The sequence below is a fragment of the Callorhinus ursinus genome, unplaced genomic scaffold (assembly GCF_003265705.2).
Source record: "Callorhinus ursinus isolate GAN/ISIS: 27379988/994484 unplaced genomic scaffold, GSC_fseal_2.0 scaffold27, whole genome shotgun sequence".
Classification (NCBI taxonomy): domain Eukaryota; kingdom Metazoa; phylum Chordata; class Mammalia; order Carnivora; family Otariidae; genus Callorhinus; species Callorhinus ursinus.
In genome coordinates, this window is record NW_027397089.1 from 8,583,529 (window position 1) to 8,608,425 (window position 24,897).

Sequence of the window (24,897 nt, forward strand, 5' to 3'; positions counted from 1 at the left end):
CATCAAATTACATTCACTCAGTGCTGATAAGCAAGTCCTTGTTTTTGTCTGTATTCTGTGCCTTTGTTGTCAGACTTGGAAAAAGCCTCCACACTCCCTCAAAGACCAAAGGCCTAGGCTGAGGAGTTTAAGACTGATCCTACTGACAACAGGGAGCCTAGGAGGAGTGTCTCAAGACCTCGTCCCACATCCTATTAACTATGTGACTTTCCACTGCTATTCTTCCGTGACTGCTCTTCTGAATATGGTACGACCTCCCAGTGTCAACACCACATCTCTATCATAATTCTATAGGTTTAGTATTCGATGTCAGTGGTCCTTAAATATAAAAACTAGTATTTTTGCCAATACTATAGCTGCCTTACAACCTAGATAGCCTCAATTATGACTTTTAAAAGGCCAACTTTGTAACTCCTGGCAAAATCAAAGAGAATTGTAAAGTAAGATTCCTGGGGCACCTGGGTGGCTCAGTCATTAAGCGTCTACTTTCAGCTCAGATCATGGTCCCAGGGTCCTGGGATTGAGCCCCGCATCGAGCTCCCTGCTCAGCTGGAAGCCTGCTTCTCCCTCTCCCACTCCCCCTGCTTGTGTTCCCTCTCTCGATATCTCTCTCTGTCAAATAAATAAATAAAATATTAAAAAAAAAATAAAGCAAGATTCCTCAATTTTTTTTGTTTTACAAATATTTTAAGTTGTGCACTTAACTTTGTAAGTCATACTGCTTAAAAATGATTCACAAAACTAGTATACATTTAACTTTGTTATCTTGCTGAATATCTGAAAAATGGAAAACAATTTTCCTGCTAAATATATGAAATTAAGAATAAAAACTCCAATGACTTAGGTAGATTATTTCCAGAAAAAAAATCAAAATGATTAGTTGAATGAGAAGCACCTGGGTGGCTCAGTAGGTTGTGTCTGCCTTCAGCTTGGGTCATGATCTCATGGGTCCTGGGATGGAGCCCAGCCAGTCAGTGGGTCATCGGGCTCCCTCCTCAGCGAGGTGTCTGCTCTTCCCTCTCCCTTTGCTCTCCCCCCCGCAGCCCCATTCAGGCCTCTCTCGCATGTGCACACTCTCTCTTGCATGTGCACGCTCTCTCTCTCAAATAAATAAATGGAATCTTTTAAAAAAAATGATTAGTTGAATCAAAGAGGCTTACTAAGAAGTTAGGCTGTTCCTTTAATAGAGAAAAAATAAGATGATTATAGGCAAACTCCCATATAAGCCAGTTTCTCTTTGTGTAATAATTACAGATGTGATCCATAATCTCAGTCATTTTAAAATATCCCAACCAACAGGGATGAATCCATGCAAACATCTTGCCGATGCCATAGCAATACAGCTGGCGTACACTCACTGGTAGTCAGAACCACTAAAGTGGAAGGCTATGGCATAATGACTTCATGGAAGGAATCTTGGACCAAAGAGGGTCATAAAGTCACAGTTTCTAATTTCATTTTGAACTCTCACTACTGATTGATCTTGGGCTATTCACTTAGGTTTTCTGAGCTGATTTCTCTAACTATAAGCTGTCTGATCTGATTATTTCCAAAAACAAGAATCAAATTATATAATGGACACAAAAATAGTTGAAAAACTGAACAGTGTGCTGCAAAAATCTAAAAGTAAGGAGAACCAACATCAAGGGATTAGGCTGCTATGAAAACATCTAGACCAAAATCACAATTTCCTTGGTAATCTGTACAAAACCAGGAGAGTCCCTGTCACGTGGTTATCAGGACTAGGCCTATTATACTGGGCTTGTTCTGAACATAGCAAATGGGAGGGAGAACTAGACAGTGGCAGCCTGAGTTGGTGAGGAAGACCATAGAAGACTTGTTCTTGAAAGCTTATTGCCTTGGAATAAAGTTCAAATTCCTTATATGCTCAAAGTCCAGCATATAAGACCCCAACACGTGGCCCCAGCCACATATACAGCCCCGCATCTCTCTACTCACAGCAATACACTCCAGATTGAGTGACTCTAGACACTGTGTTACCTCCCAACCACGGTCCTCTGGCTGGGGTGGCCTCTTTCCAGTTCCCCAATTACCCTGCCCCACCTTACACCACTGTCCACCAGTCATATTTCTTTTGGTCTTTCAGTCCTTGATTAAAGTACACAGACTTCTAAATAGATTTCTCTGCTCACCATAGTTCTAAGTAACAAGTCCATCCTCTTTCCTCCTGCTATCATCTTTATTTCCATAATAGGGCTTTTGAAAGTTCAGACTTTGCTTTGCTAACTAGACTATAAGCTTCTTGAAAGACAGGGGCCATTTCCAATCCTCAAAATACCATCCATAACAAGTATAATTCCTTCTATATAACATGTGCTTCATAAATGTGAAGTGAATATAAACAAGGTGATCTGAATACACTGTACTAGAAGACACTGAGCAGTACTCTAAGACCCAGTTAATTCTAAAGCAACCTCAAAATTTCCTCCTAGTGTAAAATCTAAATAAACAGAAATCTTAATTCAGGACAGAAAGAGAAAAACTGTGTTTCTCATAACCAATCATGCTATCAACAGAAACCTAAACAAACTTTAGGACAATGTGATATCCTTCCCCAAATCCTGGGGCGGGGTGGGGCCTGGTGGTGATGGTGGCGATTTCCTAATGGCTCCTGTCCTTCCCCCACTCCACTGTACGCATCTAACTTTAGAGATACCAAAACTATTTGTAGTTCTCCAACAGACCATGTTCTCCCTTATGTATTGTTCCCAGGGGCTGTCTATCATTCTGTCTTATGGAGTATCCTCCCAAAAAATGCTTTTCATCCTCAAGTCTTAGTTCAAGAGTGAATTTTCCTCTTAAACCTTCCCTGATTTCTTCAGGCTGACTTAGGAACATCTTTCCAGAAACACTCACTTCCAATCCCACCCCAAGAAACCACATCTCCATCTTATCCATGATTGCATTCCAAAAATGATTTCTTTAAATGCCTGGCCCAGATACAAACTATCTGGAAGATAAGACTGGTTCTCTCTGTTTCTGCATATCCAGCCTGTAGGCAACTCCACAGATACTGTGTGAATGGATCAAAGATGAGTAAAGACACCGCCCAATACACCAACATCATTTATCAGCAAATAGCTAACCTCCCAGTATTGGGTTCAGAACCTTGTGCTCCGACAAACTCAGAGTGCATTCCCAGAAATTTTCAGTGCACCTGAGTATTACTCTCACAGAAACAATACCATCCATGAATACAGTTCCGGGCTGATCCATCAAGCCCTATTTTATCTGAAGGATCTAAAATAGTTAAAACTGCTAGCAATTTTAGGAGTCTCAGAGCTAGAAAACATAGTATTAGTAAAAGTTCCTTGCCTGTTTTGTAGCCCTTCGTGGGCTAGACTAAAATCTTAGATCTCCCTTTTAGTGTAAATACCCTTGGAAAAAGATATTCTAAGTTCCAAATCACTGTGGACTTCTAGAACACATTTTAAGTTAGAGACTTCCTCTAAACAGTGTTCTCTTTGTAGATTAGACATGGCATTTCTCCTGTGTCAGGGGTTTTCCTTCTCCTTCCTTTTTCCGTTTTTACCTCCTCCATCCTCCAGTTGCATGAGGAAAAAATCACCTTAATAGTAGCCCAAATAAAACATAATCTTCAGGAGGAAAAACTCACACACTATATTCACATATATGCTCCAACCTCAGCTGGGCTCTCAACACTGTAGAGCTCTCCCTGCATTCCCCCTATGCCCCCTAGTTCCCTGAGCACACAGGGATTGCCTGCCCCAAAGCTCTTCTGCTTTGTGCAAACCACCACCTCAAAGCCATATACTTTCACTTACAAATAACTCTCAGCCCTCCTTCATAGAGGAAATTAATGGCTACTGGACATGAGCTCCCTTCCTGCACATCCATCCTCTCTAACTCCAATTTTTAAATGAAGGACCTCACCATCTAGCAGACTCACAGACTGCTATCTCAAGCACTGAGAGACGCATCATCTCAAGTTCATCCTTATGCCTAGCTTATAAGGAAGATATCATCACACCTAGTTGACCAATGGATGAGCAAACTGAGGATCAAAGAATTCAAGGATGTGTCCACAGTCCGAGGACTACTAAATGACAAAACAGAGTCTGGTTCTCTTGATGCTGAGTTCACACTGCACTGCACCACATGTGTTTCTGAACAGCCACAACTTATTTTCTCAATTCTTCTCCACATTTCCCATGGTCTAGATGAACTAGGTAACTGAATCTACCTCAGCACAAACTTGCCTTTGCATCTTTAAAAAAACAAATGTAGGAGCACCTGAGTGGCTCAGTTGGCTGGGTGTCTGCCTTTGACTCAGGTGATGATCCCAGAGTCCTGGGATAGAGCCCCATGGAGGGCTCCCTGCTCAGCGGGGAGCCTGCTTCTCCCTCTCCCTCTGCTTGTGTGTGTGTATGTGTGCGTGTGCTCTCTCTCTTAAATAAAATCTCAAAAATAAAAAATTTAAAAAATTTAAAAAACAAATGTAATCTTTTTCTGATTATAAAATACATGTTCATTATAGAAAATTTTGGAAAACATAAAAGAGCAAGATGAAAAGTCTTCCATAATAAATAATAATGAACAATCTACAGAACTATACACAATATGGGTGAATCATACATGTTGAGTGTAAGAAATTAAGAAACAAGAGAGTACATGTTGTATGATTCCATTTATATTAAGGAACAAAAATGGTTAAAACTGTGTAATGTCACTGAAAATTAAGAGCACAGGGGACCTGTGGGAATGCTGATAATGTTCTATCTTTTAATCTGGGCACTTGTTGCATGGATATGTTTGGTGTGTGAAAATTCAATGAAGTGTACATTTAGGATATGTATGCATGTACACACACACACACACACACACACACACACAATACTTGAAGTCAGATGCAATGTTTATATTTTGGTGTGTTTTCTTCCTGGTGCTCTTCTTCCTCCTGGATGCCTGTTTTAAAAAAAGTTGTGTATGTTTATATTCTGATATTTCATCTAACAAAAAAGCATATGCATTTACCCAAATTACTATAAATTCTTCATAAATATTTTTAATGGCTAAATAACAGTCTAACTGGAACCTGTGCCATCACTTACTTAACCAGTACCTTGCAATCAACCATTTAGATGTTTCCAGTTATTATTATAAAATTGCCTTAGTGTGGCGCCTGGGTGACTCAGTTGGTTAAGCGTCCGACTCTTGGTTTCGGCTCAGGTCATGATCTCTGGGTCATGGAATCGAGCCCTGCGTGGTGTGGAGTCCGCTTGGGATTCTCTCTCTTGCTCTGACCCTCCCCACTCGCACCATCTCTCTTATCTCTCAAAATAAATAAAATCTTTTTTAAAAAATTGCATTAGTGAATACCATTACCCTTTAAGTCATTTAGCCACTCTCTCCTCATACTCTGCTTAATATATTTATAATATTATATATAACATACACTGCCATATGTACTTATGTATTTACTGCAACCTCAGTTCTCAATAATAAGCGTCCACAGACTACACCACCCCTCCACGTGTCCTCTACAAAACCTTACTCTTGAACACGGTAAGTACTCACTAGTTGTGAAGTGTTTTCAAAAGCCAAGTAAAATATCTATTCCTATCAACCCAATTTCAGTATCACCTCAGTCATCCATGTAACATGAATGTTTTAGTCGTCTACATTTTAAACTCTTTGTTTAGTCACACAACTAAATGCTTAGAGGCAGTTTAGCATGGTTCCCCTTGAGGGTAAATGCTAGCTAGCATAATGAGTTCATTCACCACCAACAGCGTCATGAGCCAAGAATCCAGGGAGAATCAGACAAGTTCCTGCCATCAAAGAGCTTATAGTTGATGTATAATTAAATACGGATCCCACTTTCAAGGAGACCCAGAATCTAGCATGAAACACATCCTGACTTCCCTACTCCTGAGCTTTCAAATCACAACCGCCAAGATGTTGGCCCCAGAGCCAAACTCTGAAAACTCTGCCTTGGGTGGGTGCCTTCATGTTCATTAGTCTGTAGACCAATGTGTTTGCTATATTTAAAATATGTTTTGAAGTATTTTACAAACATTATTAACCCCACTGTTATCTGATAATGGAAAAGTACAGTACATGCCTAATGTGCTAATAAAAAAGACACAAAATTATGATAGAAACAAAAGGAGTGCTAATAAAAATAGTTGAGAGTCGTGAAAAATATTTTTTTTCCTTTTACATATGGAATGAAGACTGGGAAGAAACCTAAAGGGCAAAGGATGAATGGGGCGGAGGGTGAAAAAGGCTAACCTATGCCTATTAAAACCTAACAGTAATAATCAGCCACAAAGAGAAGACAGATTTTTAGAAGTTTTTCCATTTTGAATGTATAACAGGGTGATCAGTGCTAAAGGTGGAAACTTGGCCTAATGTTAGTTCAGGAGGCCAGGAAGTTGTTCTAGAACACAAAGGGTGAACAGAACCAAGACTGAGCCCACCAAGGCTCCTGTAATTCAAGAGGTAAGAAGGGAAGTTGGATTCCAAGGGCTACTAAGGGGCTCCCCAGGGGCTCCAAAGAGACCATGAAGGAGCCATCTGCCTCAAGAGATTTTTAATGTAGACAAAGCTACTCCACTTTAGAAAAAGATGCCCCACTGAACATCCAGCAGCAAGGGCATAACTGGGTTATAAAGCTTCAAAGGACCAACTTACACTCCTTGAACTGCACTGGGGGACTGCAAGCTTAAAGTCTTCTTAGTCACTTTGAACCTGTGAACAAATGAGCTTAAGAAGAGCCTCTCAGAAGTTCATCTGTTTGAAATAGAGAGGTTCTGAAATTACAATGCAAAGAAAGAGAAACGGGCATGCATATGGTATATAAAGAAAAGTAAGACGGACGTCTAAGGGAGTGAGCACCTCCTTCAGGAAGAGAGGATATCCAGGCTGGGTTTTAAAGGTACAGAGTATGGGTAAGAGAGAGGTTGAACTATTTTTTTTTCATGTGATCAAATAGCATATTTAGATGTTTCAGCATCAATGCATAAAAGAGCTTACTAACTTAAGGAAGTAAATTACCTGTGCTACAGGCTAGGACAGAAGGACAGGTGAGGGAGGAGAGCTGGAGGGCAGCCAAGCAGGGAGGCAGGACAGCCACCTGGCCAGTCCAGGACAGGGGACTAATGCCAGATTTCACAGGTCTTGTATGCTATAACAAGAGTCTGAATTCAACCCTGCAGGCATTGACAAAGCTGAGTTTTTAGCAAGTTGGTAACACGGTGAAATTTCTGTATCCAAGCGCTCATCTGCTGATACGTGGAAGATGGGTCTCAGGCGGAAAGACCAGTGAGGCGGCCAACAGTCTAAATGAGAGATGCTCAATTAGAGTAGTGAATGAAGGGGAAACAGGAAAAATTTCCTCAGCTGTCCAGGAGGTAAAATCAGAAGAACTAGATGAATTAGTCAAGGTGAGGTGGCATAGGAAAGGCAAGATTAAGAACAAGGTGGATGATGGTGCCACAAACCCAGGTGGGAAATATAGGAAGAAGTTTGGAGACATGTTAATCCTGAGGAACTGCTGCATGGTTCAGTAGAGAAGGGTCTAGAAGGCAGAGCACAGAACACAACAGGAACAGATTTGAAAGTCCATCACTACATAGGCCAGAATAAAAACAATGAAAGTGGGTGAGACCACTCAGAACAAGAGTTCTTAACATTCTTAGGTTATCGGTCCTTTTGAGAACCTGATGAAAATTCTCACCTCCTCCCCGCCTCACCAAAATACACATAAACAAACATTTTGGAAAAAAACACCAGGCAGCTTACAAGCCCCCTGCTACCCACACAGGACCACAGGTTAAGAAATCCTCGGCCTGGGGACTAGGGGAGGGAAGTGGGAAGAAGGTCTAAAGCAGCATGTCTCAACAAAGATGTTACTGGCAAATTGCACAGGGCATGTCTTCACCGTGCAGAATGCTGAGCACCCGGGCCCAGCCCCTGCCCACTGAACATAAGAAATACCCACAGCCTAGTCTCTGTGACAGCCAAAAAAGGCCCCCACATATTTCCAAATACTACTACCCTGTTTGAGAACCCCTGGTCAAAAGGGAGAAAAGGAAGCAGCAAAGAAAACTGAGCCAGAAAGATCAGAGATGGCAGGAAAAGCAGATCTATTCCTCAACCAATAAGTCATCCTTATTTCCAAAACATACCCATGATATGACCCTTTTCCCTACCTTTACCACTAGCACCTCAACTAAGCCATCCCTTGAATGAATTATTGCAATCATCCCCTAATTGGTTTTCCTACTTCTTTTTTTTTTCTTTCTTAAGTTACCATGTTATATATTACATTCCTGGATGTATGTACCTTATAAGCACAAGTTTGTACCTTCTGACCCCCTTCACCCATTTCAACCACCCCCACTCCCCACCTCTGGCAACCACAAATCTGTTCTCTGTATCTATGACTTGGGTGTTTTGTTCTGTTTTTAGATTGCACATGTATATGGGATCATACAGTATTTGTTTTTCTCTGTTTATTTCACTTAGCATAATGCTTTCAAGATCTGTCCATGTTGTCACAATGGCAAAGTTTCCTTTCTTCTGGCTGAATCATATTCCATTGCATGTATATACTACATTTTCTTTATCCATTCATCAACGGATGCCCACGTTGTTTCCATGTCTTGGCTTTCTGCTATTCTTAATTTCTCTTGACAAGCCCCTTCCACATGGCAGCAAAGTGAGTCTCCTTAATTTTACTAATTGTATTTAATAAGCATTTTTATAATACTATCTGCCATGCTCTGTTTTTTTTTTTTTTTACAAATATTAATTCATTTCATCCTCATAACAACACTGTGAGATGGATATCATTCCTATTCCCATTTTACCCATGAGGCACAGAGACGTTACAGAACTACTACAAGGCCACAAAGCCAGTAAGTGTAGGGCTGGGATTTTAATTTAGGCACCTGGCTCCACGGTTCACGCTCTTGCCTACTACTCCATGCTTCCCTCCAACTCATCCATTCCTCTGTTCAAGATCCTCAACTGTCTTCTCACTCAAGAGTAAAAACCAAGATCCTGGTCATAGACAGTAAGTGCCTGGTATATGGGCCCCCCTACCTCCTCCACCTTGTCTCCTGCTCCTATCCCCTGCCCTCCCCCTACTCCAAAGCCTCACTGATATGATATGGGCACAACTGCATGCACCTGCTTCAGTGCCTCTGTACTCACTCTCTCCTCTATCTGAAGTGTTCTTCCTCCAGATAGCTGCAGAGTTACTTCCTTCGCTTCATTAAGTTTTCTACTCAAATGTGCTCTCATGAGTAAGGACTTCCTGCCCATTTAATATCAAATAACACCTCTACTCCCATCCCCACCATTTTCAATTTCTCCAACTTGTTATAATTTTTCCCTCTGATTCATTTATCATCCTGTAAAACATGTAAAATGACTCATTCATTATCTAACTACCTCCAATAGAGTATATTTTCTATGAGGGCAGTTTTGTGTGTTTTGTTCTCTGTTATAACTCCCTGCATGGAAGGTCATACAGTTCATTTCTGAATGAATGAATGAACAACAAAAAAAGAGTGTTGACAAGGAAACCAAGAAGTCTGAAGACGGAGGGAGATGGCTCAACAGTGTAAACATACAACAAAAAGCTGCTGTTATATCAGAGGTAACAAGTTTCCATTTATTTTGGCAATTAAGAAATTGGTGTCTGTGGTAGGAAATGTTTCCAAGAATTGGTACCTGTCTGGGGAGTGAGTTGGTAGGGTAATATAGTAGAACTACTAAGCACAGACAACTCCTGTAAGAAGTTGGTTAAGAAATGAGACAGCTAGAAGGAGTAGCAATGTCAAGAGAGACTTGAGCATATTCTTTCCAGGCTGAAGGTAAGGAGAGAAGAGAAGAGGAGCCTGAAAATCAATAGAGAGAAAGGATTACTAATGGAGAATGGCCTAGCAGATAACCAACTCCAGACTGTGAGGGATGAGGAGGATCATCCATGTTAACTAGCAAACACTCTTCTCTCACACTTGGATGATCTACACTGACCATATTCTCTTCTGAGACCATCAGTCTAGACAGCCTGTGGAGCATCTGTCCTCTCCAAAGAGCACTGGGTCCTCTTCAGACTCCTAGTTCAGACATAAGAAGTATACACAGCTTACTGGAGTTGGAAGAGGAAAGGCACTAACCCTTCACTGAGACATTTCATATGCATTCATTTCCATATATGGACATCTATAAACATCACTTTTATTCCGAAACAGCCCTGAGTGATGAATTAGTAACCCCATTTAAAGGAAACTTGAGAAGGGGTGAGCTTTATAACCACTCCAAGGCTACCAAGGTCCAGCCAGGCTTTTAACTGAAGTGGGCATTCTTTCCAATATATACCACATATCATTACTCAATAATATAATAGGAAAAGAGATCAAAATTGGAAAAATTAAAATGGAAGGTGTGATCTAGGTTGGGAGATTTTCAGAGCGAGAAAACAGAAATAATTTTCACTAACAGTAAAGATAATTAAAATTTAAAGGGGTAAGTTATGCATGTCCCCCCATCACCAGACTTTATTATTATAATACATAGCAAATTACAAAAAGAGAAAGGGAAAAGAAGAAATGTTTGAGTAGAAAAGGTTTACATAAAGGCTACAGTAAGGAAACTAGAAATTTTATTAAACATGACAAAAATACATTCATTGTCAAGTACATGATTTAGTTACTTTTTCTTTAGTTTGTGTTTTCCAGCTGTGAATGTCCCATTGATAAAATAAAAGGAGATACAACAGACAACTCCTTTTCCACAAAGATGCAAAGGCAATTCAGTAGAGAAAGAATAGTCTTTTTAACAATTAGATTTCAATATGCAGAAAACAAACTTCAATCCAAAACTTACTCAATATAAAATATTAACAGGCCAAACACCTTAACAGACACCTTGCCAAAGATATAGATATGGCAAATAAGCATATGAAAAGATGCCCCACATCATATGTCATCAGGGAAATATAACAACAATGAGATATCACTACACACCTATTAGAATGGTCAAAATACAAGATACTGACAACACCAAATGCTGATAAGGACGTGAAGGAACAGGAACTCTCATTCATTGCTGGTGCGAATGCAAAATGGTACTCTTTGGAAAAGTCCTTTGGAAGACAGTGTGATTTCTTACAAAACTAAACATACTCTTACCATATGACCCTGCAATTGTGCTCCTTTGTATTTATCCAAAGGAATTGAAAACTTATATCCATACAGAAATCTGCACATGGATGCTTACTGCAGCTTTATTTATAATTGCCAAAACTTGGAAGCAGACATGTCCTTCAGTAGGTGAATGGATAAACAGACTGTGGTATATCCAGATAATGGAATATTATTCAGGGCTAAAATGAGCTATCAAGCTATGAAAAGATATGGAGGAAACATAAATGCATATTAGTAAGTAAAAGAGCCAATCTGAAAAGGCTACATACCATATGATTCCAACTCTATGACATTCAAGAAAAGGCAAAATTACAGAGATAGTAAAAACATTAGTGGTTGCCTGGCGTTAGTTGAGAGGGAGAGATGAATAGGCAGAGCACAGAGGATTTTTTAGGGCAGTGCAACTACTCAATGATGCCATAATGATGGATACGTGTCATTATACATTTGCCCAAACATATAGTACTTAGAACACCAAGAGTGAACCCTAATGTAAACGAAACCATGGACTTTGGGTGATAATGATTATGTCAATGTAGGTTCAACTGCAACAAATGTACCATTCTGGTGGGGAATGCTGATAATGGAGGAGGGAATACAGGTTGGGGGCAGGGAGTATACGGGAAATCTCTGTACCTTCAGTGTAGTTTTGTTGTGAACCTTAAATTGCTCTAAAAAATAAAGTCTATTTTAAAAAGATAACTTGAAATAGATCATAGACTTCAACGTAAAATGTAACACTATAAAACTTCTAGGAAAAAAACCAGAAAATTTCTAGAAGAAAATCTCTGTGACCTTAGCTTAGGCAAAGGTTTTCTTAAAAAGGACATCAAAAGCACAATGCATAAGAGAAGAAAATCATTAGCTGGACTTCATCAAAATTAGAAACCTCTTATCTTCAAAATCACTGTGAAAATGAAACAAAGCCACAAACTGGAAGAAAATCTTTAAACAGCATATATCTGATGAAGGACTTACCCAAAATATATAAAGAACTCTCAAAAATCAATAATAAGAAAATAATCAACCCGATAAAAATGTGAGCAAAAGACTTGAACAGACCACCAAAGAAGATATAAAGATAGCAAAAAATACATCAAAAGATACTCAACACCATGGTCATTAGGGAAATGCAAATTAAAATCAAAATGAAATATTGCTAATGACTAAAATTAAAAAGACTAATAAAAAAATGAAAAAGAAAGACCAATCATACTAAGTGTTGGCAAGAATGTGAAGGAATCATCATGCTTATAAATTGCTGGTAGCAGAGTAAAACGATACCACTTTGGAAACAGTTTGGCAATTTCTGAAAAAGCTAAACATAGATCTACCATGATCCTGCCATTCTACTCCTAGGTTCTTACCCAAGACTAATGAAGGCATATGTCCATTCAAGGGTGATATGCACATGTTCACAGCAGGTTTTAATAGACAAAAATTAGAAACAACTCAAATGTCCATCAACGGGTACATACATAAATTGTCGTATAGCCGTACAATGGAACACTATTCAGCAATGAGAAGAAGTGAACTACTGTTGCATATATCAACATAAATGTATCTCCAAATAATTATTCTGAGTGAAAGAAGCCAGACCAAAAAAGACTATATACTACATGATTCCATTCATTTAAATTCTGGAAAATGCAAACTACTCTGCAGAGACAGAAGCAAAGCTTCTGTGGGGAGGGGATGATGGACAGGCAAGGGATTGCAAATGGGACTGGAGAAACTTGGGGGGGGTGATGTATATTTTCACTATCTTGATTGTGGTGATGATTTCATATTCATATATGTAGGTCGGAAGCTTATCCAACTGTACACTTAAATGTGTGCAGTTCATTGCATGTCAGTAGCTGTTTATCTCAGTTTTCCTCAGTAAAGATATTTCTAAAAAACGAAATAGAAAAGCAAATCATTATATACTAAAAGAAAATAAAATATAGCTCAAGTAAACTATTTTAGGTTTCCTGACATCTAATGGCATCAAATATAAGAACCTGTTTCAGAAATGACCAAATTTTACATTAAACACTGCAAATTATTCCCAACCTATCTTTGATAGTATTTCTATGTAGGGTTTCAGAAATTATAAATCTGTTCAAATATTTTAAGCAAAAATTAGAGTGATATTTTACTTTTCTGTCCAATACCTACCCATTAAGAGAACTCTAATTTTTTTCAATCTATGTGCTTCTTTCTGAAGAATAATTTTAAGTGATTTTCCAATAATAAAATTACTATAAAGATAAACCTGATATAGCCAGGGGCCAGTGACAGTTAACAAGTGACAAAATATATAACCCACATGAATAAAACTGGTAGAAAATTATTACAATTCTCCTCTTGTTACAACCTGTACTCATATCCGATTTCTTATCAAAACAAAGAGTTAAAACACATGCTACTGAGTAAGAAAATATTTTTCTTGATGCATAAAACTTGGACAGCACTGGAGTTAATTGTAATGAGCTTTGGGATATATTTGAATGTGGCAAAAAAAAACACTACCAAAAATAAGACTTCTAAATCCTATAGCAAGGCTGTGAAATAAATAGGTAATAGATATTACTGGTGCTATAAAACCCCAGGCAACTTGTTCAAGGTCACCCAAAGTAACCAAGTAAGCATGTATACATGAGGGAAAAAAATAACAGGTTTTAAACAATAACTTTTTTCTCCTCCTACCAGCTACAGTGGTAGCTATTCACGGTGCAAATGTCCTGGGGCACACAGACCTACCTCAAAGGCAAATCAAAGGGCATGCCCCTCTCTGGCCCCAGTTCCAATATTTTTAGACAAGTAAAATCAGGTTTAAATGAATAAAAAACTAAGGTAATGGGTTGGGCTAGAGAGGGCTTCTCTATCTTGTCAGGCCTTCCCAACTAGAAAATAAAGAGTGGGTAAATGGGGAAACAACAAGAACAATTTTCTTGAGTAAAGCAAATGTATGAAAAGCTTAAGGTTCCTTTTTATGATTTTAATCAGGTGAACTACTCGTTCTTCTTTTGTGAAAGCACTTAGCCCAGAGCTTGGCACATAACAGGGACTTAAAAATGCTTTTTTAATTTTCCCTGCTCTCCCAACCCAAGGGCATCCAGCTTTTTGCTGACAAAAACTCAGAGTCCAGACCACTTATGAAGCATAGCATTCAGGAGAAACCCAGAGGTTAAGTGCAAACCAATAAATCATGAAAGAACTAGAATCAACTCCTAAATTCTCTGTATACCTTATGACCTACAAAATACAAAACTAGAAAGAAACTGGAATTATACTCTAAGGGTAAAAGGGAAAATTCTAAAATGAAACTCAAGTCCTAAGAACCGAAAGAAAATGTGGGTGATTATGTAAGAATTAGAGACTAGAAATAATAAGAAGAACATAAATACTTTAGAGCTATAGTGCATCAAACTCATAATTTGTAAAGAGCAACCACATGACAAAAATACTCAAAGCTTGAAGCCTTCCTTGGTCTTGGAATGTCATGAGACTTTTTTGGCTAAAAGAAGGAATGCTTTAGTGAGAGAAGGAAAAAGAATTTCCAGACCTCTAGGTGGCTCCAATTTTTAAACAACTACTCAGCTACCTTAACTAAATGTTCAAATGATATCTAGTTATTTATGCAAGTCACATCAACAACTGGACAGTACTAAACATCCTTAGAACTATAACTCTCATTTCTCTACTGGTTTTCTCTGTCTTCCTTTGAAGTGTGGCACTGAGTGATCAACAGCTGCTGACTAATGTATCATATGACATGTGTAAAATAATATGACATAGTAAGATTTCTTTCAGTAATCCTGTGCTGATAAAAAAAAGCATAATTACTTTAATGATCTACTTAGAGAAAGGATTATCTACAAAAGAAAATCACAAGGGTAACACTAATTTAAAAGGTATCTCAATTTATTACTCTGAATTTTCCACAGAGCCCAAATGCATTAATTTTGCCTAGTATCTGCAAAGGCTGTTTCATATTACATATAACACCAGCAAGGAAGAAAAACAGGAGAGTGTCAGTGTCAGTCCGGCTTTTCTGTTATGAAAAGCAGATTAAACAGTGATAAAGAAGGCAATCAAGATACAAATACAAAGCTAATGTTATTATCTTATTCATTAAAATAATAACCATTTATTGAGCACCTACTAAATGCATCAGGCACTGAGTATAGACTAGTGAATAAACCAGGCATTATTTCTGCCCTGGAAAGGCAAGAGATAAACATTAAGTAGTTAAATAATACATAATTATAAGTTATGACAAACATTAAAAAGGAAAGATGATTGTGCTATGAGGGAGAAAATAAAGGGATTCTAAGTTACATGATGAGAAGGGTGATAAGACATTTATAAAGAGGGTATCTGAATTCGTACCCAAGGATGACAAATTACTCAAGGAGATGGTCCTAAAATAGAGACCAATAGCATGAGCAAGAGCCCTGAAGTGAGTCTGCTGGAGAACTGGACAATGTGGCTGGCAAAGGATGAAGATGGGGGGGTAGTGGCCAAATCATGCAGGACCTTATAGGTATGTTGAAGATTTCATATTTTATCTGGAGAAATAAATGTGTTTCCTAAGAGCTTTGAAGACTTTAAACATCAAGTGACTTTTTTTTCTTTTTAGGCTGCTGGTGGGAAAAGGGACTGGAAGGGGTACAGCATATGTGCAAAAGGCAATGCAGAAAGATAATGGTGGCTTCAAGTAGAATGGAAGCATAGTGGAGGCTGAAAATCAAATAGATTTGAAAGAGATTTTTCCATAAAAGTAGATAAGGTGGGGGGAGGTTGGAAGGGGTGAAAGAACAGAAGAGAGAATGAAGGATAAACTCCAGCCTTCTGGCCTGAGCCACATGTTGGATGGATGAGATGAAAAACAGAGGAGGAACTGTTTGAAAGCTTGGGTAATCAAGAGCTCAGTTCTGGACAAGTGTGAGATAATGCCATTTATTGGCTACGATGTACAAGGCACTATATTGGATATTCTACTTGTCACAGAATCCCTTTTTAGTAGCGGTATCCCCATTTAACAGAAAGCAAACTGTAGATCATGATGTTGAAGTTGCACGACGAACTCATTCGGTTCAAAGTGACAAAGTCACATCTGCCATCCAAGTCTGGTTGGCTGGCTGTGGGGTAAGCATTCTTTCCACAATACACAGTTCTTACAAACTATTTCTACACTTTGCATTTTGAAATCTATTTAGGGTTGGAGCAAGCTAGCACCCAAGAAGAGTAAACAGGTGATACCTTATTTTTTAAATCCAAATTCTCAGATTTATTTTGCATACTGTTTTCCTTTACCACTCTCAACCCCACTCCACTTCTATCTGCAGAGTTTTGCAATGTTTCGAACTCTAGCAAGGTATCTAGGACCTTAATGTTTTACAATAAAGGAGCAAAGCCACGATGCCAGGAATGAACCATGATGAAAAAAGCAGCAATACCCAGCAGCAAACAATATTTTTACTCTCAAGCCATACATACATCAACATAAGATAGATCAAGCAGCAAACAATATTTTTACTCTCAAGCCATACATACATCCACATAAGACAGATCAACTGAGCAAGAAATTCTGAAAAATTATTTCTCAAAAATGGCGAAGGTGTTCAAGTCCAAAATTAATGCAAGCCACCCAGTACAGAAGGCTACAAAAGCTAAGAATTGAGATTCCCATTAAAAAACCAAAACCTTAAAAGAACAGAATGTTAGGCAAAAAGAAATGATACCACAACTGTATAGAATTTAATATCTGCAATTCCCAAATATCTTAACCAAATGCCAAATTCAGTAAACATGCAAGCTAAAAACCTAAACATTCTCTCGGCTTTTTAGAAGCTTTTCCCTGCAGCACAATGACACTTTAGCAAACTGAAATGCCTTTCCTATCTGCAGAGTCTCATGATTTTCTCCCTCTCTGGGCTGATGTCCCCCTCAGCTATTGAAGCCCAGAAATTAGGCTTGATTAATGAACCTAGAAAGAACTCAACCTATTACTAACAATTGTGTCTATTATTGAAAGTACCAGCTTGAGGCTCTTAAAAGGGGAGAAAATGAGGAAGGGGGAGATTTTTGAAAGGTTTTATCACCTACATTACAAATTATATTTTGGTGGGTCTGATCCTTCAACAAAATAATCAAATTACATTCAGTGTTCTTAAAGTAGGGTATGGCCATATGCAATTTTCACGGTTTTTTGGGAGAGTTTGCCATGGAGATAAATAAAAAGTAGCATTAATATGCCCACTAAAAGATAAACACTCACACAAACCACCCTCCAAAATGATAGTACTACTGTGTCCTTCCTCCTGTTTCTTGTGTCCACCTGGCACCTCTCCCTGCAGAGAGGTCTAGCTGGCATTCACTACTGCCTCACCCAGGCAAAGGACGGGATGCTGAAAATCCATTAAGAAAGCTTCCCATTTTCTATTCCTTCATAACAGGATGGCCAACTCCTGGCAACCCAAAGATGAAAAACTAAAAAAAAAAGGGGGGGGGGGAAACTACCTGAGGCCTTCTACCAGAATAAGTGGTTAATCCAATCGGCAGAAAAGCAGAGATCTATACATATTTAAAGGTCCTTTCTGGTGACACAACGGGTCTAATGAGGAATTGCTGAGCCACATCATACTGGAAAATCCGTAAATGTTTCTCCTCGCTGTTACCAGGCTGGAAGAATTTTTTTTTTTTTTAATACAAGGTTTTGATGTACTGACACAGCTAACCTGATGGGTTTAAGTCAGCTAGGAAATGTGCCCTGCATCTATTTCCCTTCTAAATCCCTAAAGATCAGAGGCAATACTGACCCGTAATTACATTCAACGCTTGCACTGCTCAAGATGCCATTTGATGTTGAAAAAGTAGTGGTTTAGCAACACCAGGCGGCTCTACGATGTTAAAATAACGCAACACTCGATTACGAACCCAGGTACTCGGCTTGTAAGCTCCAGTGCCGCACAAGGACCCACATTCAAAGCTCACGTCCCTTCAGGCTGAAGCTTATTAAGCCTTCGCGATGTACCCTCGCAAAGTTTCTAGTCTGCAAAACGGAATTACTTTGAAAGTCCCTTCTTTTGGACTCCCCTCCCCAGACGGGTTGGCGGCAAAGGGAAACAGGGACAGAGGATGATGGTTAAGCGTTCAAACAAAATTTTAAAACCTAAAAACCAGTCGTGTTTTCAGAGGAGAGACGTTCACCAAACCGCCACCCGGCAAGCGAGCATCCGATTTTCATTTGGAGAGACAAATATTAAAGAAGCTATACATACGGTTCCCTGGCCAACAAAAGTGGCCTCTAAACTCCCCTGCCAAGGACACTGGGAGGAAACCGAGAAGCAGGGCACAAGCCTGTACTTCTCAAGCAGAAGCGCGTGTGTGCGGCGGGGAGAACGCGCAAAGGCGAACCCAACAGGGAAAGGTGAACCGGAGGAACAGGGAGCCCGAGGCCGGAGGGCAGAACCGGCGAAGAAACCCAAGGTGTCGACAGAGGGGCGAGCGGGCGGGGAAGGGGGAGCCCGGAGGCTCCAGGGGGAGGAGGGAAGGGTCCCAAACGCTGCCCAGAAATCGCGGCGGCCGAGTAAAGTTAATACTTACTCAGTTTCGCAACTGCGCCGCCCCCGGCAGGCCGCCTGGCGGGGCCGGCCGGAGCGCTGGGGACGCGGCGGCGTCCGAAGCTCGGCGGCCGCCCAGCGCCTGTCCCGGCCGCGCCGCCCGTCGCGCCTCCCTCCGCCGCACTCGGCGGGCCGCGCGCCCCGCACTGGCGGGAGGCCCTGGCTCCCGGCGCGCCCTCTCCGCGCACCTCCCCGCCGGCGCTAAGGTGAGTGCGGACGCCCCTGGTGGGGCTGCCGCGGTGTGCTAGCGCGCGGGCAGCCTCTGCGCCGCCCGCAGGAGCCGCCCCCAGCGCCGTCGCCGCGGCCGCAGGCGGTCAAGCGAGGCTCGGCCAGGAGCGGGGCGGCGGGCGCAGTGCCGGACGGCGGAGTTGGCGGCCGGCTCGCTCCCGCGGCCGGTGCCTCTGGGCTGGGGGCCGGGCCGGGCTCGGGCGGCCGGGCGGCTCCGCCCCTTCGCCGGGCCGCGGGCAGAGCGCGCGAGAGGAGCGGCGCGGGGGCGCCCCCCTCGGCCGGGCGCTCGGGTTACAGCCGCGGCTCCCCGGCTTCCCCGCCCGCGCCCCGCCGGTTCGCCGGCGCCGTGAGAGACATTGTAACGGAACTGGGACGCCAGCGCTGCATTGTGGGAGCTTTTAAAGCGGCGGGGAACGTGGCCCGGCCGCTCGGGCCCACCGGGCCAAGCTCACCCCGGCGCCCCTAGCACGGCCCCGCCGCCGCTCGTACCACCACACACCCAACACCGCCGAGGCCTGTGGACCGGGAAGCCCGAAGTGGTGAGGTGACCGGTGCCTACTGACTCTCACAGGAGCACAGGCTTCCATAGCCCGGGGTGAGACTTGTAAAACTGCCCTCTACGGTCATCCCGGAAAGTAGGAGGCTTTTTCTGCAGACCCTTAAAAAAGAAAAAGAAAAAGAAAGCCCTTCCATCCCCCAAGAACTGGGTTTGAATTGCTTTTCCTCTGGAGTGGCAGTGATTCAGCGACCCCCTTCTCAGCAGCAGGCAGTGACAGAGACAGGAGACGAAAAACACAGCGAATGAATCAGACGTGAGTAACCAAGTTTAGAAAGAGCTGGGCTCAGAGTCAGAAAACTGCCTTCTCTCCCCAACCCCCACCCCCAAATACAGCAAACGGTCGAGGAAGAAAACCCGTGCTTTTCATCTGGAAACGCAGATACGTATATTGTTCTCCCTCTTCCAACCCCCTCCCTTTTTTTAAATGGCACGTAATTACTCTAGCCACTGGACAAAATTCGGCCTTTGGTCCAGGCTTGTGCTCACACATGCCCACAACTCAGCAGCAGCTATTAATTTGGAGGAAGATGGAGTGAAGATAGTGGATGAGATACAAGAAAACATTCCAATTATAAAATGCCCCTTTTAATTCTCCACTGTTTTTTTTTTTTAATCAAAACAGGGATATTAAATCTGAAGCAAACTTGTTACAGCTCATCTTACTGAGGACCTGATTTGTTTTGTTTTGAGTTTGTGTTTGTAGGCCTTTTGTTTCTTCCTCTTGTTTTTTGACCTTTCTGGAGTTATTGCACAGCTCATTAGTTCCTTTAAGTTCTCGGTGAACTGAGGAGAGACAGAGATACTAAGACTCAAATTTGGCTGATTAAGGTTTGGAGGATTTGAGGACAAAAATGAGTTCTCTATGATTCAAATGCAAAACCTGGGGGAATTTTATTTAAGGTGATTCTGTAGGGCATGGATCCTCTTCTCAGAGGACTTTTCCAGCTTTAATGTTAACATTTCCTAAGCGCTCATTCCCTTGTCAACCTTTCACGCCGCTGAACATCAGTCACCCGCCTAATTGCCAAATCTAATGGAAAAATTTAATCCCCATTTTGTCATGCCCTTTGTGGCGTTTGCCAATTTTGACCTCCCCTTCCTTCTTAGAACTTTCCTCCCTTTTATGTTGTTGCTGTTGTTGATAGTCATCCCTCTTTTGTGGAGGTCTTGAAACAGGGGTGAGTGATAGCTGGCAGGATTGTGGCTCTCGTTAAAACTAGGATTCAGGACCTTACCCAAGGACATATCCTTTAACTTTCTTAGGAGGTAGTGGCAGTAGAAGAACCTTCATCTAGTTTCTGTTGGTCACCAGTAGGTTCTTGACCTCAATTTTATCATGCGTCCAGAGGTGAACAGTGGACTGACTCATGACAACCAGCTTTTGTGTGACTAGCATTTAAATCAGGATGAAATTTACTATGATAGTATAACCATAACCTCTGTTTAGGATAAGCACTTACGAGGATCCAGGTACCTGGTGAGGTATCCCCACCTTCAAACCAGAATGTGTCTTACTGATGGCTGCCAAAGTCAGTGAATTTACCTCTGTCCCGTCCTGAATAAACGCAGAAAAATCTCTTCTCTACCTCAACCCCATGTGGTTAATGCATTCTTTCTTCAGTGTATAGTGCAATTTGTTTTAAGCTTTCTTAGCTGTAATCACATCTGTTAAACCTTCCTGAGATCACACCAAATGTCCTTGACAGGACATTTGTCCAATATTGTAAACAACCCTTATTTCTGGTTTCTAATTATATTCCCAGAAGTAACCTAACTAGAATCCGTGAGTATTCATGCATTTCAAGCCCTGTGACATAATCGGATTTGATTTTCAAGAAAACAGTTGGAGAGGGTAGATTCAGAAAACAGGAGAATCCCAAGAGAGACTTACGTTGAGAGCTGTGGGAATGAGGGGGTGGAAGACACCATCTAGAGATGTATTACTACACCACTGCTAACTGTAAAAAAAGTTACCACAAACTTGGTGGCTAAAACCAAGAATGTGTTATCTTACAGTTCTGGAGGTCAGAAATTCTAAAATCAAGGTGTGGGCTGTGTCCCATCTGGAGTCTCTAGGGGAGAATCCATTTCTTTGCTTTTTCTAGCTTCTATGCCACCTGCTTTCCTTGGCTTGTGGCCTCTTCCTCCATCTTTAAGGCCAGTAGTATATCATCTTCAAATCTTTCTCTCTTCTTGGGATCTCTGCTTCATGGTTAGGGGGTGTCTTTTTCTGTAAGGTAGGCAAAGAAAATAGGAATTGATGTAGATACATTTCTAGCTGTATATGTTACAAACTGAACTGATTTGGATTACTTGTGGGAAGAGATGACAGTGTTTTAATTACTAGCCAAATCGTCATAGGGTTAACTTATTTGACTGTAACATTGCTGAAGTAGTATGGTTAGTCCAGCCAGACCTATATTCCTCCGGTGACTCATGGAACTGAAACCCAAGGTGTTAACAGACTAAGAAAACCAGGTTCACATCTGCAGTTTCTGGGGATCAGTCCCTTTCTCTGGAAATCCCCGGCAACTCTTTTTTATGGTGTCCAGTGGAGTCATATTGCCAAGTTTGAGAAATATGTGTCTAGACCAACATTTCCCAAACTGGTCCACCAGGGAACATCATCCTATAAGATGGGATGCTGGGAAGACGGTTGCTCTGTGCTTGGATAAGGTCCATGGAACACAGTTGTGACTACAGTTCAGGCCAGCCAAGAAGTTTATCAGTGGGTCAGATCCATCAAGGGCAAAGTGTTGGGAAATTTTTTAATGAGGAAGTCTAAGGGAGAAACAAACATTTTCTCACAACAAATAGGTATGTGTGCTGGCAGGGATAAATTATGGACTTATGACTAAAACTTGTAAGTTTCTTTATCACCTAGCCCTCCTAGCTTTCCTTCTTTTTCTCTACTTCTTTCCCCACTCTGTGCTTCACCCAGACTACTTACGGCTTCATTCCCTCTCAAACGGTGGCTCAGGACCACTTCTCATTCTCTTACCATGTAACCTTGAAATTGCCTGTTACTTTTAGAGCCATCCCCATCCTCCTCTAACCTTACCTCCACCTGCTTCGTAAAGCCAGGGACTATGTTGTATTTATCACGGTATTCCCCATGCCTGATACAGGACCTGGCTCAAACTGGGAGCTCAATTAATATTAGTTGAAATAACAAGCAAGTGAGTGACAATATAAATGGAACAAACTAATGTCACTCACCTGTCATACTTGTCTTTGATCTTGTCTGTAATTAATAAACATTTAAAAAAACAATAAGCTATGGTATTGTGCTAGGTTCTTAGATTACAAAAATTAATATGACAAAAATCTTAGCCTTCTGTGAACTCATAGTTCATCTGAGGAAACATGCTAAAAAAGAAAATGAGGCAGGTAATACTAGTTGCCTATCCCGTTTCCTTCCTTCCCTTCTCTCTTAGTAACAGAAATCTGATTTTGTGCCTAGTGAAAAGTTTCATTTCACAACCTTCCTTGCAGATGGGGGTTACTAAGTATAGGCCATGATATGTGGATGGAAGGTGTTGTACGGGACTCCTTATTTGTATATATTGTGGGGGGGTGTTGCTAGCAGGGCTGACTCAAGACTATTATTGCCTGGAATATAGTTGTGATAGATGGAGTCACAGCCACAATCTTGTGACATCATGACTACCTGGAAGCCTGAAGTCATATGCTACAATTTGTATAGATGGGGTCATTTAGAGTTAGCCTATCTTACCAAGCCTTCATTTAGTCACTGTTACTGATAAATTTGGAAGGAAAAGGAAAAAAGTCATCTCTCCTCTTCAGTAGATGTGTGTGGAAAGCAAGTAGATATGGTATTCTTTCTCATTCTTAATGAATATCTTGTATGCATACTGAAACAAGATAAAGATCTATAAATATTGTGATTTATTTGACAAACAAAAAAGGGCTTTTTAGAAACAGAGCACAGTTCTCATACCTGTAGGAATTTTTTGTGTCATGATAGTTTCTTCTTTAAAAAAAAAAAAAAGATTAGTTACCAAGTCATAAACTACTCCTTAAAAGACTCTCCAATAGTTTGGTGGGGGGGGGTAGGAGGGTGATGTATTTTGTTAAACAATAAAGTACGGTATGGAATGAAAATACAGCATAAGCTGTAAATGGGAACTGCAGCAGGCTCTACCAAAAGGAATACTTGCAAATATATTCAGAAACAGGATTTAAAATATGATTGGGTCCTCTTTCAGTAGAAGTTTTTTGAGAGGATAATCCCATGAAAATGAAAAAGTCTTGATTTTTTTATTATAGACTAGAAGAATGGATTTAATCAGCTGAGATTAATTATAGGGGACTCTATATAAGAGGCTATACTAGGATCAGTATATTGGGGGAAAACGGTGAGTGTGGTACCTGGTGTTATGAAGTTGCATTTTTGTAAATACATGAAGTAAAATCTGGTCTGTTTGGCATTCTTCCAACCTGAATGCTATTCACCAATCTTCCTATACTTCTGCAGTACTATAATTGAGGCTTATAGTGATGACCCTGAAATGACTTCTGAATCCTAGCAGAAAGATTAAATTATCTTTTGCTTTGCCTACATATATTTAATTATATGTTTATTAATTGCAAGCTGGAAATTTTATCTGTTTTATAACACTGCTGGATTAACCAGAACATGCTTATCAGGGACCACAATAGCAGAATTTATAATTCATGGGAGGAAAAAAAACCCCAGAAAGTGATTAAAAATAATTTTTTATTTAAAATTTAAATTTTTTAAAATTTAAAATAAGAATAATTATTACAAAATAATTTAGAATCATCCAGCCACATTTTTAAGAATTGCAACAAATGTATTGGTTAATGATAAATGCTACATAGCTAATTTTTAAAATATGTATATTAATACATGTTCTGTAGTAAGAAAAGTTAGAGTATGAATAAATAAGTCTTCATTTTGGATTTGATAGAATGTGGTCTGTTAGTGTCTGCAAGAGAGCAGATATTAGGTATAGGCCTAGGAATGTTATAAATTAAGTTGGGTTATATGTCCAAATTTGGTTTAGGGTCCTGTTAAGTTGCTCCTTGTTTCATTTTTGTTTTTTTTCCAGAGGTGTATTACTCTGGTGACATTAAAGGACCTTTAATAAACATATGGAGTGAACATGTGTCTGAGGTAGGGTTCCCTGGAAGTGGAGCCTGAGACAGGGATTCTGATGCAAGTGACTTATTGGGAGCATGCCTCAGGAGAAGGGGAGGGGAGGTTGCATAGTACAGTGGGGAATAAATAAAGCCAAGTAAGGACATG

At 40.6% G+C, this 24,897-nt stretch overlaps 2 protein-coding genes across 9 annotated transcripts in view; one reads left to right on the forward strand and one right to left on the reverse strand.

Annotated features, from left to right (window-relative positions):
- RASSF8 (Ras association domain family member 8) overlaps window positions 1-19,013 on the reverse strand; it is a 121,065-nt gene extending 102,052 nt beyond the window's left edge. Inside the window, exon 1 of the mRNA XM_025879917.2 lies at window positions 18,801-19,013. The gene's annotated coding sequence lies outside the window, so the exon portion shown is untranslated. The remainder of the gene's footprint in view (window positions 1-18,800) is intronic.
- LMNTD1 (lamin tail domain containing 1) overlaps window positions 18,589-24,897 on the forward strand; it is a 490,983-nt gene continuing 484,674 nt past the window's right edge. For 4 of the 8 annotated variants that reach the window (XM_073877807.1, XM_073877815.1, XM_073877818.1 and 1 more), the window contains exon 1: window positions 19,339-19,857. The gene's annotated coding sequence lies outside the window, so the exon portion shown is untranslated. Of the gene's footprint in view, window positions 18,684-18,958; window positions 19,024-19,338; window positions 19,858-24,897 lie in introns of those variants that run through there. The other 4 variants (XM_073877814.1, XM_073877809.1, XM_073877810.1 and 1 more) reach the window with 4 other exon arrangements.